Genomic DNA, 16,126 nt, shown 5'->3' with positions numbered 1-16,126 from the left:
TAGTGAATTCTCCTGGAGCTACTCTAAGTGCGATTGGCTTCTTGTATGTCTTACTACCAACTGCCAGGTGTGTTGAGTCACGTGGTGAATCTCTATCACCACCAGCTGGTTGGAGGTTGCATTACTAACGAACTGCAGAATGGTGCACAGGCATATATCACAGGCATATCACCACACTTGTTGGTAACAGGTGGTCTCAGGTCTTAATTTTCTTGCGCGCAACCAGTGAATACTGGTGTCCTCAAACAGGTGTTAAACACCTATTTGCATATGCAAATGTACAATTGCCTGCTTCAGTCATGAGCACTGGAGGATTATTTTCTTGTTCTTTACTAACATAGCCAGAAAGTACACACATTTTCTGCCCGTCAGATTGGGAGCTTAGTAGACCAGTTAGCGCCTGAAAATTGGGGACAGTGCAGCCAAATTTATAGCCCACAATATCTTAAGAACACGGACGCAAGTGAAGCAGCAGGTTTCCTTATGTACAAGACTGGTACCACCTATTTTTATGTTTGGCTTTGTTCATGCCCACAGACATATACACACAATCAGTACCTTAAAAGGTACCACTGGGAGCTCTGTTTGAGAATATTAGAGCCAATATTCTTGCATATGTTCCTTTTCTATCTTTACAAGCCTAGGTGAGTGGTTTTAAAGTAATGTCAATACTGCAGATCAAGGCAGCACGTGGCACAGTGGTTAGCATTGCTGCCTACGGCGCTGAGGACCCGGGTTCGAATCCGGACCAGGGTCACAGTTCATGTGGAGTTTGCATATTCTCCTCGTGTCTGCGTGGGTTTCACCCCCACAACCTAAAGATGTGCAGGGTAGGTGGATTGGCCAAGCTAAATTGCCCCTTAATTGGAAAAAAATAATTGGGGACTTTAAATTTATTTTAAAAAACTGCAGATCATGACAAAACCTCATGGCTTGCTCTGCCCCCTTACTAATATTTGCATAGTCACACACACTCTGAAGGATGCAGTTAAGGAGTTTTAGAAGGAAGCACCAACCTGATTGTAGTGTTACACAGTCTAAAATAGGGCGGCACAGTAGCACAACGGTTAGCACTGCTGCCTCACAGCATCAGGGACTCAGGTTCATTTCCAGCCTTGAGTGATGATGTGGAGTTTGCACTTTCTCCCCGTATCTGCGTGGATTTCCTCCGGGTGCTCCGGTTTCCTCCCACAGTCCAAAGATGTGCAGTTTAGGTGGATTAGTCATGCTAAATTGCCCCTTAGTGACCAAAAGTTTAGGTGAGGTTACAGAGATAGGACGGGGGAGTGGGCCTAGGTAGGGTGCTCTTTCAGAGGGTTGGTGCAGACTCGATGGGCCAAATGGATTGGATTTGATTTTTTTATTGTCACGTGTACTGAGGTACAGAAAAAGTATTGTTCTGCAGACAGTTCAGACTGGTCATTCCGTACATGAGAGTGGCATGTACCTTCTCAGTACCGGCACAGTGGTTAGCACTGTTGCTTCACATCACCTGGGACCCGGGTTTGATTCCCGGCTTTGGTCATTGTCTGGGCGGAATTTACATGTTCTCTCCGTGACTATGTGGGTTTCCTCCGGGTGCTCCGGTTTCCTCCCACGAGTCCCGAAAGATGTGCTTGTTAGGTAAATTGGACGTTCTGAATTCTCCGTCAGTGTACCTGAACAGGCGCTGGAGTGTAGAGACCAGGGGATTTTCACAGTAACTTCATTGCAGTGTTAATGTAAGCCTACTGTGACACTAATAAAGATTGTTATAAAAATACATCGGGCAAACATAAAATACGCATTGTAAATACAAAGACACAAGCATTGGGTGAAGCATACAGGAATGCAGTAGTACTCAGTAGAGAAGAGATCAGATGAACGCATAAGAGGGTCATTTAGGAACAGCGGGGAAGAAACTGTTTTTGAATCTGCTAGTGTGAGTTCTCAGACTTCTGTATCTCCTACCCGATGGAGAGGTTGGAAGAGTGAATAAACCAGTGGGAGGGGTCTTTGATTATGCTGCCCGCTTTCCTAAAGCAGCTGGAGGTGTAGACAGAGTCAATGGATGGCAGGTGGGTTTGTGTGATGGACTTGGAGGTGTTCACGACTCTCTGTAATTTCTTACGGTCTTAGGCCAAGCAGTTGCCATCCAGGCTGTGATGCAGCTAAAAAAGGATACTTTTTAGGTTTAGATAAAGGATCTGGATCGGCGCAGGCTGGGAGGGCCGAAGGGCCTGTTCCTGTGCTGTAATTTTATTTGTTCTTTGTTCTTCTTTGTTCTATGGTGCATCTGTAAAAATTGGTAAAAGTCAATGTGCACATGCCAAATTTCTTTAGTTTCCTGAGAAGGTATAGGCGCTGTTGTGCTTTCTTGGTCGTAGCGTCGACGTGGGTGGACCAGGACAGATTGTTGGTGATGTGCACACTAAGGAATTTGAAGCTGTCAACCATCTCCACCTCGGCCCCATTGATGCAGACAGGGGTTTGTACGATACTTTGCTTCCTGAAGTCAATGACCAGCTCTTTAATTTTGCTCACATTGAGGGAGAGATTGCTGTCGGTACACCACTCCACTAGGTTCTCTAGCTCCCTCCTGTATTCTGGCTCATCATTGTTCGAGATCTGACCTACTACGGTTGTGTCAACAGCAAACTTGTAGATGGAGTTGGTACCAAATTCTGCCACACAGTTGTGTCTCTATAGGAGTATCATAGGAGGCTAAGTACAGAGCCTTGCGGGGCCCCAGTATTGAGGACTATCACGGAGGAGGTGTTGTTTATCCTTACTGATTGTGATCTATGGGTCAGAAAGTCAAGGATCCGGTTGCAGAGTGAGGAGCCAAGTCCTAGGTTTTGGAGCTTTGATATGAGCTTGCCCGGATTATGGTGTTGAAGACAGAGCTTCAAATGGCCTCCTTCTGCACTGTGGGGATTCTATGATAAAATTGATGGAAAAATCAAGCTATATTTAATTCGAGATGATTATACTTCAATTAAGTTCTTGTGCTTTTTGTATAAGAGCCTAAAATTCTGGGAGAAGATCTTACACTGTGCAAAAATGGTGCAGATCCAGTAATATGGAACTTTGGTTAATTTTTCAACCCCTGATACGTATGTCAAGGCGATTGCTACAGGTAACTGCTGAGGGATAATGCCTCCGCTCTGCTTCAAACAGTGACATATCCAACACCCTGACCTTTACCAGCCAGAAGGGCAAAGACACCAGACATTTAGAGACACCACTACCTCGGGACTTCCGGTGGCAGCTATGAGGGAGCAGGTCGCACATTTGGTGGCTCCCGTCTCGGTCGGACTTTTGGACCTTTTCCCCCGACTTTTTTGCGCTTTTGAGCGTGGAACTGGAAAGCAATAGTACTCAGGCACAGGACCCATACAGAATTGTATGGACCTAAGAAGCCAGAGAGACTGTAAACAGCAGAAGAAGTGGTCGAGTAAGGGCAAAGTGGAGGCTGTGAGAGGAACTAGCAAGGCTGATGTTCAGAGCAAGGAGCTGACAGCCCACAATGGAGCAGCTGCTGCAGACTATGCAGGAGGGCTTTTTGGCTCTGAAGCGGGAAAACTTGGAGCCGCTTCAGAAGTCGATTGATCGGATGGGAAAAAGGCTGGATGATCAGGCTGAGAGGCTCCAGCAGGTGGAGAAGTCAGTGGAGGAGCAGGCTGACTTTCAAACGGTGGCGGATGTGGAGATTCAGAGGTTGAGGGACCAGCAAAAAGTGCTTCTGGAAAGGCTGGAGGACCTGGACAACAGATCTCGCCGGCAGAACATGAGAATCGTGGGTCGCCCAGAGGGGGCAGAGGGGCCGGACGCTGCCGCGCATGTGGAGGGTATGTTTCAGAAGTTCCTGGGGAACGAGGTGTTCCCGCGCCCGCCGGTGGTGGACAGGACACACAGAGTGCAGGTGAGGCAGCCGCGACGAGGGGCTCCCCCACGAGCGATGGTGGTACGCTTTCACAGGTACCTGGACAAGGAACGGGTGCTGCAATGGGCAAGGAGCACATAAAGCTGTAATTGGGACAATACCACCTTCCGTGTTTACCAAGATTTGAGCGCTGAGGTGGCCAGGAGGAGGTGAGGCTACAGGCAGGTTAAGGAGATACTGTATAAAAACAAGATAAAATTCGGGCTGCTTTTTCCGGCGCGACTGTGGATTACATATGAGGGTCAGCAGCACTATTTCAAGGAACCTGAAGAGGCGATGGACTTTGTTAAGGAGCAAGGGCTGGCCCTGAGCTGAGGACATTTGGACTCATGTTAGAACTTTTAAGTATATGTGTTGTCTCTCCCGTTTTGAAAATTGCCTGCATGTTTGGGTCCGTTTTTGTCGTTTCTTTGCGTGCTTTTTGCGTGATTTACCTTTTGGGGTCTTTGATTAGTCGGAGCTTGGCTGGGGGGGAAAATAATAAAGAGAACAGTTAAAAGGGTTGGGTTAAGAGGGATGCTTCAGGGGAACTTTGTGCAATCTTTTTGTGTCTGTATGGGAAGGACTGAGAGTGCCTGTTATTTCTTATCTCTTTCTTTTTTTTGTCTTGTTTAACTTGAATTGTGCTATTGTGGGGGCTGTTTATGACTTGTATAGAGTGTTTGCTTAAGTAGGGCTGATCTGGGGAAGTGGTATAGATGGGTCGGGGGAGGGGTGACTGGGAACAATGGGTGGGAGATGCGCTGGTGCCGAGGCTGGGAGCCCCAGGCTAGCTGAGTGGGGCTAGTCAACGGAAGCCGAGGTGGGGAGTGTGCATATAGTTAGATTAGGGCAGGGGTTAGGTGATAGGATGGTGTTGCTTGAGGGGGAAGGGGGGGAGTCGTTCTGCTGACGGGAATGGAAACTGGGCATGGTAACAGTGAGGAGGTCATGGGTAGAGCCGGCCAGGAGGCGGGCCAGAGGAAGCGCGACACATGGCTGGGGGGCTGGCCAAGGAAAGGGGATGGCTGATCAGCAAAGGGGGCAGGATAAGTGCCCCCCAACCAGGCTGATCACCTGGAACGTTAGAGGGTTAAACGGGCCAGTGAAGAGGGCGCATGTGTTTGCGCATCTGCGGGTTCTGAAGGCGGACATAGTCTTGTTGCAGGAGACGCACCTGAAAGTGGCAGACCAGGTTAGGTTAACAAAGGGCTGGGTCAGTCAGGTCTTTCATTCTGGGCTTGATTCTAAGATGAGGGGGGTTGCAATTCTGATTAATAAAAGGGTACAATTTGAGGCGGAGGGCACAGTCGTGGATGGGGGTGGCAGGTTCGTTATGGTGAGGGGCAAGCTCGAAGGGGTGAGAGTAGTCCTGGTCAGTGTATATGCCCCTAATTGGAACAATGTGGATTTTATTAGGAGGATGCTAGGGAAGATCCCCGACTTGGACTCGCGTAAGCTGATCATGGGCGGGACTTTAATACAGTCCTGGACCCGAGCCTGGACCGGTCATGTTCAAGAATGGGCAGGTTGCCAGCGATGGCAAAGAAACTGAGAGGGTTCATGGAGCAAACGGGGGGAGCTGATCTGTGGAGATTTAGCCAGCCGACGGCGAGGGAGTTATCATAGAATTTACAGTGCGGAAGGAGGCCATTCAGCCCATCGAGTCTGCACCGGCTCTTGGAAAGAGCACCCTACCCAAGGTCAAGAACTCCACCCTATCCCCATAACCCAGTAACCCCACCCAACACTAAGGGCAATTTTGGACACTAAGGGCAATTTATCATGGCCAATCCACCTAACCTGCACATCTTTGGACTGTGGGAGGAACCGGAGCACCCGGAGGAAACCCACACACACACGGGTAGGATGTGCAGACTCCGCACAGACAGTGACCCAAGCCGGAATCGAACCTGGGACCCTGGAGCTGTGAAGCGATTGTGCTATCCACAATGCTACCATGCTGCCCCCTCGTACTACTCCCACGTACACAAGGTGTATTCCCGAATTGACTACTTTGTTGTGAGTAGGGACCTGCAGGCCGGAATGGTGGGGGCAGAATACTCAGCAATTGCCATATCAGACCATGCTCCGCGCTGGGTAGACCTGCAGTTTTGTAAGGACAGCTTTCAGCGCCCGCCATGGAGGCTGGAAGTTGGATTACTCGCGGACGAGGCGGTCTGTGAGACGCTGAGGAAATGGATGGTGGGTGTGGGGTTGGTTTGGGAGCGGATGGAGGCTGCTTCATGCAGGGGCACTAGCTTAGCAGCCCTGGTCACGGCGCCTCTGTCACCTCCGCCGGCACGGTACTCCACCAGCCCAATAGCGGTGGCGGCTCTTTGGATCTAGGGCCAAGAGGAGGCATGTAGGGGAGTTAAGAGCATCGGTGTGGACCCCAATCTGTGGCAACCACCGATTTGCCCCGGGGAACATGGATGGGGGGTATCGACTGTGGAGGAGGGCGGGGATTGTGAGGATGGGGGATCTGTTCCTGGAAGGGAGCTTTCCGAGCATGAGGGCGCTGGAGGAGAAGTTTGGTTTGGCGAGAGGGAACAACTAGATATTTACTGGTGTGGGATTTTGTCTGCAGACTGGTGCCATCCTTCCCATGTCTCCAGCCGAAGTGGAGGCAGGACAGGGTAATTTCTAGGAAGGAGGTGGGAGAGGGTAGAGTCTCAAACATCTACAAGGAACTAATGGGAGCTGAGGATACGCAGTTCGAGGACCTGAAGCTTAAGTGGGAAGACGAGCTCGGGGGAGAGATGGAGGACGGTATCTGGGCAGAAGCCCTGAGCAGAGTAAACACGATGTCATGTCCCGGGTGTTGAAAACTGGGGTGGTAATGAGCCCTGAGGTGACAATCTTTGGGGTTTTGGAGTACCCGGGTGTTCAGTAAGAGAGAGAGGCCGACGTTCTGGCCTTTGCTTCCCTGGTAGCCCGGCGACGAATACTGTTAGTATGGAGGGACCCAAAAACCCCGAGGCTGATGTATGGCTATCGGACATGGCGAGCTATGGGGTAGAGTAGAGTAGAGTAGGGGAATATTGAGGCAGGTCCGTGCGTGAACAGAGCCGTGGTTTGCACTATGTTTAATTTGTGTCTTGACTTTTTTTTTGTACTGTACAATGTCACTTTTTCTATATGCCTAAAATACCTCAATAAAATAGTTTGTTTAAAAAAAGAAACACCACTACCTCAAGGCTCCCCATTAAGATATACACCATTCTAACTTTGAAACATACCGCCGTGTGCCTCTCTATCTAACAATACTTTCATTCCATGAACTGCAGTGGTTTAATAAGGCGGTTCCCCACTAACTTTTCTCAGACAATTATTGATGTGCATTAAATGGGGGCCTTGTCAGTGACACCTACATCGTATGAATGAATAAAAAGAGGATCCTTTACATCTGCCTGAGAGGGCAGGTGGGGATTTGGTTTAATGTTTTGGTGAAAGACAGTGGGCGGGTTTCTCCATTCTGCTGGCAACGCACCCACACCTGTGGGTTTCCCGGAAGGTGGGACGGCCATTGGCAGCTGGCGGGAACGGAGAATCCCGCTGACGGCGAGGGCACGCCATCGAGGAACACAAAGCTGGCAGACAGGAGAATCCCGCCCAGTACCTCTCAGCATTCACCAGCTCAACTAAAACTCACTCCCTCAGTAGTGCACTGAAATGTCAGCCTAGATTAGGTGTTCAAGTCTCTGGTGTGAGACTTGAACCCATGACCTCTGACATAGATTCATGGCTGACATCAGAAGTAGATTTTGTCTGCTCCCAGAACAGAGAATGCAAATGCTTTCACCACCTTCCTATAAATGAAAACAATAACTCGTTCCCCACAAAACATTTAGCAGGGTAAATTTTGCTGGTTTCCCTTTATATCAAAAAGCAAATATGGATCTAACAGCAGCTTCCCGAATTTTCCGGCTTGGTCCTGTTCAGACTGGGTGACAATCTGAGGTAAACACAGCTTCAATTGTGCTGATGTATGGCAGCTCACAAAAACGTGAATTACTGAGCGTGAACATAACACATAAAGAATAGAACGACAAAGGGCCCCTTGGTCCATTAAGCTTGCTGTTTCCAACAGATGCTGTACAATTTGCACTAATATGGACTCTATCGACTGTTGAATCAATTCAGGATCAATTGGGCCAAAAGCAGTAGCTCCCAATAGATTCAAATGATTCTTTAAATAGAGTGACGCATAATCAGAAAATCATGCCATGTGAGATTAAGTAGCTAGGATTTATAGTACTCATAATAAGATTACTGCTTGGCACTGCAAACAACATAAAGATTTGGAAAATGTTGATTAAATTTGTTTCAGTCTTTAACATTTTATAAAAATGAACTAAAAGTGAAAGAATTATGGACAAAATTATTCAATTCTACATTAACATTTAGGCTATATATTATTTTAGTCAATTTTCATTTCATGCTCACAGATTAGATTTAAAATCAGGTTTGAGAGACAAATAAAAGCTACTAAATGAGAGGTCAACCAGCTATCATTTTTTAAAAGGCTACGATAAAGGTTTTTTAATTAATGTCAAAACTTCTGGCAAAATTGCTCCAAGACATGAATTATATCTGATCAACTGAGTGAATGAAGAAGAACATTTTTATGCAGAGGTTGGTGGGAGTCTGGAATTCGCTGCCCGAGTTGGTGGTGGAGGCAGGGACCCGAAACTCTTTTAAAAAGTACCTGGACCTCCACCTTAAGCTACAGGGCTATAGACCGGGTACAGGAAGGTGGGATTAGAAAGGGCACCTGGGTCCCCTCAAGATGGCATGGAAAAGATGGGCCGAATTGCCTCCTTCTGTGCTGTAACTTTTCTATGGTTCTATGTTTTTAATTTGATTGGCTTCAGCACAGGCCAAATTTAGAATGCTTCTTGGGACCCATCTCCTTGTGTCAAATGCTGTTTGTATTTTTATTCATTTATTTATTTACTTTCAGAAAATTAACATTTACTACTCTTACTATCATTTTCAGTTACTGTTTGGGGTTAAGAGGGAAGATAGCATTGTTATGCATTCCAATATTTACAACTGTTCCATCACATAAGGATGCATTTTATGGACTCCTGTCAGCTGTTTAAAGCTGTATGAGGGGTGGGGGTGCAAGGATCATAAAACCCAAGGCGTCAGATCGCCTTCCTGTCCTTAATGGCCACTTAAATGCCTCATTCTGCCACAATTTTTCATCCATCTGGGGAAGGCAGGGGCAAGGTGAGCAACCCAATAGATTTAACAGCATGTTTTGTCGATGGGCAGGAAAGTGGAGTGGGGGGTGTCATAATATACATACAAGTATATGATGGTGCACAGACAGGCATTGATTGACACACAAGATGACCAATGAACACACGGAACACAGCAGCCAATCACCAGACAGGACACGGCCACTATAAAGCCAGAGGGCACTAGTTTTCCCGCTCTCTTGGGATGCAGCCTCTGAGACAGCCAGAGCCCGTGAGCAACAACCACCATGGTTGAACATCCACCATGTGGTAGCAAGATAGTCTGGTCAGGTTAGCCTCAGATCTCCAGTCAACTCAGCATAGTGTCAACCCACAGTTCAAGTATGTTTAACAGTTGGTAGTTCAATAAAATAGAGTTGCATTTCTCCAAGTGTTGGAAGCCTGTCTCTCTCACTGCTATGGTAAACGCAGTCCTCACAGACCCAGCATACCCAACACATCAAGGGGTGGTATCTCTCTTGGGGGATCCCCTGTGCCCATTAGGCACACCTCCCCAAGATCATAACTCCCCCTTTTTCCTTCCACTTCAGCCTCTAAAACCTGATCAAGCACTCCTTACTGGAGTCTTCCAGGCAGGTCCGACCAACAATTCCTGACTTTCCTGAAATTGGTGATTCATCACTGTCCTTCATCCTGGATTACTGGTAGTCCCAGCATTGGCCAATATCCACTTCTAACGCTGCTGGGGCTACACTGCTGCCAGCCAATCACATTGACCAGTGGCTCTCTGGATGGGGTTCCTCCCGTATGAAGGCGTAAGTCACACTCAGAACCAGTTAAGTCTCCCCAGTGTATTATTGCTGTGGGGCAGGCCTGTTTCTGGTTGGTGCAGTGCCAACAGACCCAGAGCATTGAAGAAGAATGCAAAAACAAAATTAAACTGATTACTATATGACATTGAAAAGCATCTATTTGGAGAATGACTTGTTGGAAAAATGTTTTATAATTTTACAATCAAATAATAGTTTGACATAACACACACATGCACACTCACACACAAGCAAATTTATCCACACTCACGTACACACACTCATACTCATGCACACTCACATACAGGGAAACAAGCACACTCTTCACACTCATACACATGCACACTCATGCAGAAACACACACACAGGTGCACACACTTACATATATACCTTAGTGCAGTGTCCGAGGCTCAACCATCTTCAGCTGCTTCATCAATGACCTTCCTTCATCATAAGGTCAGAGGTGGGATGTTTGCTGATGACCTACAATGTTCAGCACCATTTGCAACTCCCAAGATGCTGAAGAAGTCCATGTGCAAATACAGCAAGACCTGGACAATATCCAAGCTTAGGCTGGCAAGCGGCAAGTTACATTTGCCACACAAATGCCAGGCAATGAACATTTTCAACAGAAGAGAATCTAACCATTGTCTCATGCCATTCAATGGTACTACCATCACTATTACCCCCACTAGCAGCAGGGTAGCATGGTGGTTAGCATAAATGCTTCACAGCTCCAGGGTCCCAGGTTCGATTCCCGGCTGAGTCACTGTCTGTGTGGAGTCTGCACGTCCTCCCCCTGTGTGCGTGGGTTTCCTCCGGGTGCTCCGGTTTCCTCCCACAGTCCAAAGATGTGCGGGTTAGGTGGATTGGCCATGCTAAATTGCCCGTAGTGTCCTAATAAATGTAAGGTTAAGGGGGGGGGGGGGGGGGGGTTGTTGGGTTACGGGTATAGGGTGGATACGTGGGTTTGAGTAGGGTGATCATGGCTCGGCACAACATTGAGGGCCGAAGGGCCTGTTCTGTGCTGTACTGTTCTATGTTCTATGTTCTAGCAACACCCTGGGGGTTATCATTAGTCAGAAACTGAACTGGACTAGCCATTTAAATACTTTGGCTACAAGAGCTGGTCTGAGGCTAGGAATCCTGCGAAGAGTAACTCACCTCCTTGCTCCCCAAAGCCTGTCCACCATCTACAAGAGACAATCAGGAGTGTGATAGAATACTCTCCACTTGCCTGGATGAGTGCAGCTCCAACAACACTCAAGAAGCTTGACACCATTCAGGACAAAGTTGCGCATTTGATTGGCACCCCTTCAACAAACATTCATTCCCTCCACTACCGACACACAGTAGCAGCAGTGTGCACCACCTACAAGATGCACTACAAGAAATCACCAAGGTTCCTTCGGCAGCACCTTCCAAACCCATGACCGCTACCATCTAGAAGGACAAGGACAACAGATACATGGAAATGTCGCCACCTTGAATTTCCTCTCCAAGCCACTCACCATCCTAACTTGGAAATATATAGCTGTTACTTCACTGTGCTGAATCAAAATCCTGCAATTTCTTCCCAACAGCACCGTGGGTGTACATACACCTCAGGGACTGCAACGGTTCAAGAAGGCACCTCACCTATGTATACAACATGTATATACACTCACATAATATATGCACATGCATACACACACATATGCATACCTACACACATGCACACATACACACACGTGTACCCGCATATGCATACACTCACATGTATATACACACACACATGCATACACACACATGTATATCCACACATATGTATATTTACATATGGACATTATACATTTATGTACATGCACATTCATTAAACCGGATCTTTTTGCTTTGAGTACTGTCTTTAATTTTCATCAGCTTTAAACAACCGAATGTAAATCATTCATGCAGCTGGATGAAACAAATCAGTGGCAGAGAGTGCAATTAATTTCAGTTCTTGGATGCAACTGATAATCACATGTAGAAGCCGTGTTGAGAATTAATTAGGAAAGGGCCTTAAAAGCAGCAGGGAGTAACCAAGTGACCTTTATTCACAGCCAGTTAAACATAAGTGTGACTAAAAATGTCACAATGCACATCAGAACCTTAATACTGATTGCCTAGATAGAAAATTAATAATTTAGAGGCACAGTAAGAATAAATATCCACTGACAGAGATGAAGGTGCTGCATTTCTAACATTCATCTATCATTCAGCAGCGCTTGCATTTGGAAATTGAGAATTTTCACCACCAAGGAACACAATTAGTTTTATGACCCAGCATGACTGCCTTATTTATACCAGTAAGCTCTCATTCATCCAGGAGGAAAGGAAGCTCCCATCAGCACATCTTGAGAACTGTTCTGCTCAGGTTTTTAAAAGCAGACTAATTAATCCTTCATTAGCTAATTAATTTCAAGCTTTGTAAGCACAACAGGTACAAAATCCAAAGCATTGAGAACTGTGAAAATGTAATATATCAAAATAATTATTTGCAAGTAAATGTTTTTAGAGTATTTGTTTTGTTTCTCTCCCCGTCACCTCTCTCTTGCAAACACTTCTACTTTTGTTAGTCCTGAACACGACTGAACTGTTGATATGAAATACTCCACAATACAGAGGACACCAAACCATTGGAGGTGGGGGGAATAGTGGTAATGGGGCTGTGCATCAATTACAAATGAGACAAGTAACCTTGGACTGTTTTGATCTGAAACAAGATGGTCTGGAGTGCTTAACTGAGTGTCATATCCATACTCGACGCTTATTTTCCTGTCCCACCTTTTAACTAATGTCTCTGAACTCATTTCAGGCTGGGTGCATCCAGTGTGGATTATAAACCAGCTAGTGTAATCTACTCCCCTTTCCCAATAGAACATTCATTCTTCTGTCTAGCTATGAGTTTCAAACTAGCATGGTAGAGTATCAGCTCACCGATACAAACATAGACCATGTTTGTTAGCACCATCAATCTTTGAATTCTGTGTATCCCCAAACAAGAATGGACAACAAGGTGCTGCTCAGAGCTTGTCCTTTTTTTTACATTCTGACCATGACAACCATTAGACAGGGCCCTCCACTCCTCTCAAGAATACATTAATAGGCTGGTACAGTTTTGCAGTCACCCCCATTATCTCATCCAATTGACTAGTGGTAATGGGAAGGTTTTGACAAAAGATGGGGCCTCACGGTAGCATGGTGGTTAGCATCAATGCTTCACAGCTCCAGGGTCCCAGGTTCAATTCCCGGCTGGGTCACTGTCTGTGTGGAGTCTGCACGTCCTCCCCGTGTGTGCGTGGGTTTCCTCCGGGTGCTCCGGTTTCCTCCCACAGTCCAAAGATGTGCGGGTCAGGTGGATTGGCCATGCTAAATTGCCCGTAGTGTAAGGTTAATGGGGGGATTGTTGGGTTAGGGGTATACGGGTTACGTGGGTTTAAGTAGGGTGATCATTGCTCGGCACAACATCGAGGGCCGAAAGGCCTGTTCTGTGCTGTACTGTTCTATGTTAGCAATGCATTTGATCCAGACACCATCACAGCTGATCCACTCCAGCCCTCACTTATCCCTCACTTATACCCACATCTGTGCACTTCCATTATGCTTTACTAGATAATGAGATGGTGATCAAGGCTGGATGATTCAGCCAACTCACCTCCACCAATCTGATGGCAACAAGGTAAATTGCAATGTTACCCTAGCTGCCGCTGAAATGAGATAAATCGAGTTAATTGGGGATCAAACATGGGCTTAATGTTTCAGCTATTCACAGGGTAAATTCACTGAACTATCAGATAAACCTAATATTATTTGTCTTAATTAAGTGTTTCTCTCTATCATCGTGCTCTCGTGACTGCACCTTCAGTGAGTAACCTAAACTAACACTTCAGTTTGGGGCCTCATGGTAGCATGGTGGTTAGCATCAATGCTTCACAGCTCCAGGGTCCCAGGTTCGATTCCCGGCTGGGTCACTGTCTGTGTGGAGTCTGCACGTCCTCCCTGTGTGTGCGTGGGTTTCCTCCGGGTGCTCTGGTTTCCTCCCACAGTCCAAAGATGTGCGGGTTAGGTGGATTGGCCATGCTAAATTGCCCGTAGTGCAAGGTTAATGGGGGGATTGTTGGGTTACGGGTATACGGGTTACGTGGGTTTAAGTAGGGTGATCATTGCTCGGCACAACATCGAGGGCTGAAGGGCCTGTTCTGTGCTGTACTGTTCTAAATTCTAAATTCTAAGTAATCGGAGGTCATGCCGCACTGTCAGAGGTGCAATCTTTCAGATGGTACATACAAGAACACAAGAGAAAGGAGCAGGGGAAACCATATAGCCGTCAAACCTGCTCCGCCATTCAGTGCGATCATGACTGAATTTGGGCTTCACCTCCATTTTCCCGCCTGCTCCCCCCATCTCTTGATTCCCTGACAGACCAAAAGTGCGTCATCCCAATCTTAAATATAAACAATGATGGAGCATCCAACAAGACTCTGAGGTGGAGAATTCCAAGATTGACAACCCTTTGAGTGAAGAAATTTCTCATCTCAGTCCCAAATAATCAACCCTTATCCTGAGACTGTGGGCAGGATTCCCCGTCCGTTCACAATGGAGGGATTCTCTGGTCCCGCTACAGCGCCAAATTCTCTGACCTCACTAGCGGTGGTAGTGGGGCGCACTGGAATCAGAGAATCCCAGCCTGTGTCTCTATGTTCAGGATTCTCCACCCAGTGGAAACAGCCTCTCAGTATCTACATGCTCAAGGCCCCTTCTGAACCCTGTATGTTTCAACAAGATCTCCCCTCATCCTTTTAAACTTCAGAGGATATGGACCCAAAATTTACTCAGCCTCTTATCATCGGACAACGCTCCCATTCCAGGGACCAATCTAGTGAACCTTTGCTGCACTGCCTCCAATGCAAGTATATCCTTCCTTCCACATTAAACCAAAGCTGTGTCTGCTCTCACAGGTAATTGGAAAAGAACCTACAGTTGAGGCACATTCCTTGTATCTGGGTCAATACTTATCCCTTAACAAACACCAATAAAAAGCAGACTATTAGTCATTTGTCTCATTGCTGCTTTGGGACCTCTTGTGTACACAAATCGGCTGCTGTGTTTCCCTACATTACAGCAGTGACTACTCTTCAAAAAAAGTGGTCTCCTTGGTTGTGGAGTTCAGGGTTTTTAGTTATTTGCAGCCAGACACCTCCACCAGCTGTTTGATGCTCTGGATGCCCATTGCTCACATAGGTAGCCAAAGAAATGGCGGATATCATAACTCAACATTTCTGAGGCTTCACAGACACATACCAATGTGAACACAGGGTAAGCAGTCAAAGATAACTCGCTTTACGCGATAACACATCCTGCACTTGTTAGTGGAATAATTTGCAAAGCCCTGCAGAAGCACACCCAGCGGGGGGTTCTATGACCTACTCACCCTTCACGCTGGATGACTAAAAATTAAACAGTGTTAAAGTGAAGCTCAAGCAAAAATGTAACTGCATTGGCAGGCTTATCTGAACTGACCCTGTGTGAATCTGTTGGAGAGGTAGGCTGTGGACCTGTGCTGAGCTCTAACCTACAAATACACTGCACATGCACAAGAAAACTTCTTTTTCAGTATTAATGGGAGAGAGACAGCTGATGGTGAGCAAGGGTAAGTGGATAAAGTAGATTTTTATGTTATTACAAACCCGGGGAGGCGGAAGGTGGAAAAGGCCAGTTGCTTCTCTTTTTCTCTTTCTGCTTGAATTACACTGACTGATCCTCCTTAATTTCGCTGGAAGGTATAATTTTGACAGTTAGCTGTAAACATCCCCTTTAATTACGTACCTCAAATAACAAAGTAGATCACTCACAAAGCCAAAAGCTTAAGCTGCAGAGGGCTGATTTCTAAAAACTCCCCACTTGCCAAGTCCCAGCACGCAGCTGTTGTTGCATGTGTGATTATTGAAGCTAAACTTGCTGATACAACTGTTTGCAGCCACACTGTCTGAATGTAAATGCTTTGGAAACTGCCTGATCTAGCTTGTTTTCCAAGCCAGACCAAATTTTGCCAGCCGCCTCATCGAATTATATGATACAGATGTCAGGTTCAACGGGGCTGTGTTTTAGTCACTCTCTCTATTCCTAGGTCAGTTGCAATCATTTTCAGGAGCTATTAGTTTTGTATTTTATGCCCAAGCACCGAT

General features: G+C 46.6%; 2 long non-coding RNA genes across 2 annotated transcripts in view; one reads left to right on the top strand and one right to left on the bottom strand.

Annotated features, from left to right (window-relative positions):
* LOC119970412 overlaps window positions 1-15,883 on the bottom strand; it is a 33,538-nt gene extending 17,655 nt beyond the window's left edge. The window contains exon 1 of the long non-coding RNA XR_005461607.1: window positions 15,768-15,883. This is a non-coding gene — a long non-coding RNA (uncharacterized LOC119970412). The remainder of the gene's footprint in view (window positions 1-15,767) is intronic.
* LOC119970413 overlaps window positions 15,473-16,126 on the top strand; it is a 137,788-nt gene continuing 137,134 nt past the window's right edge. Inside the window, exon 1 of the long non-coding RNA XR_005461608.1 lies at window positions 15,473-15,591. This is a non-coding gene — a long non-coding RNA (uncharacterized LOC119970413). The remainder of the gene's footprint in view (window positions 15,592-16,126) is intronic.

Source organism: Scyliorhinus canicula, chromosome 8 (assembly GCF_902713615.1).
Source record: "Scyliorhinus canicula chromosome 8, sScyCan1.1, whole genome shotgun sequence".
NCBI classification, from domain to species: domain Eukaryota; kingdom Metazoa; phylum Chordata; class Chondrichthyes; order Carcharhiniformes; family Scyliorhinidae; genus Scyliorhinus; species Scyliorhinus canicula.
This window is presented reverse-complemented; position numbering and strand designations above follow the sequence as displayed.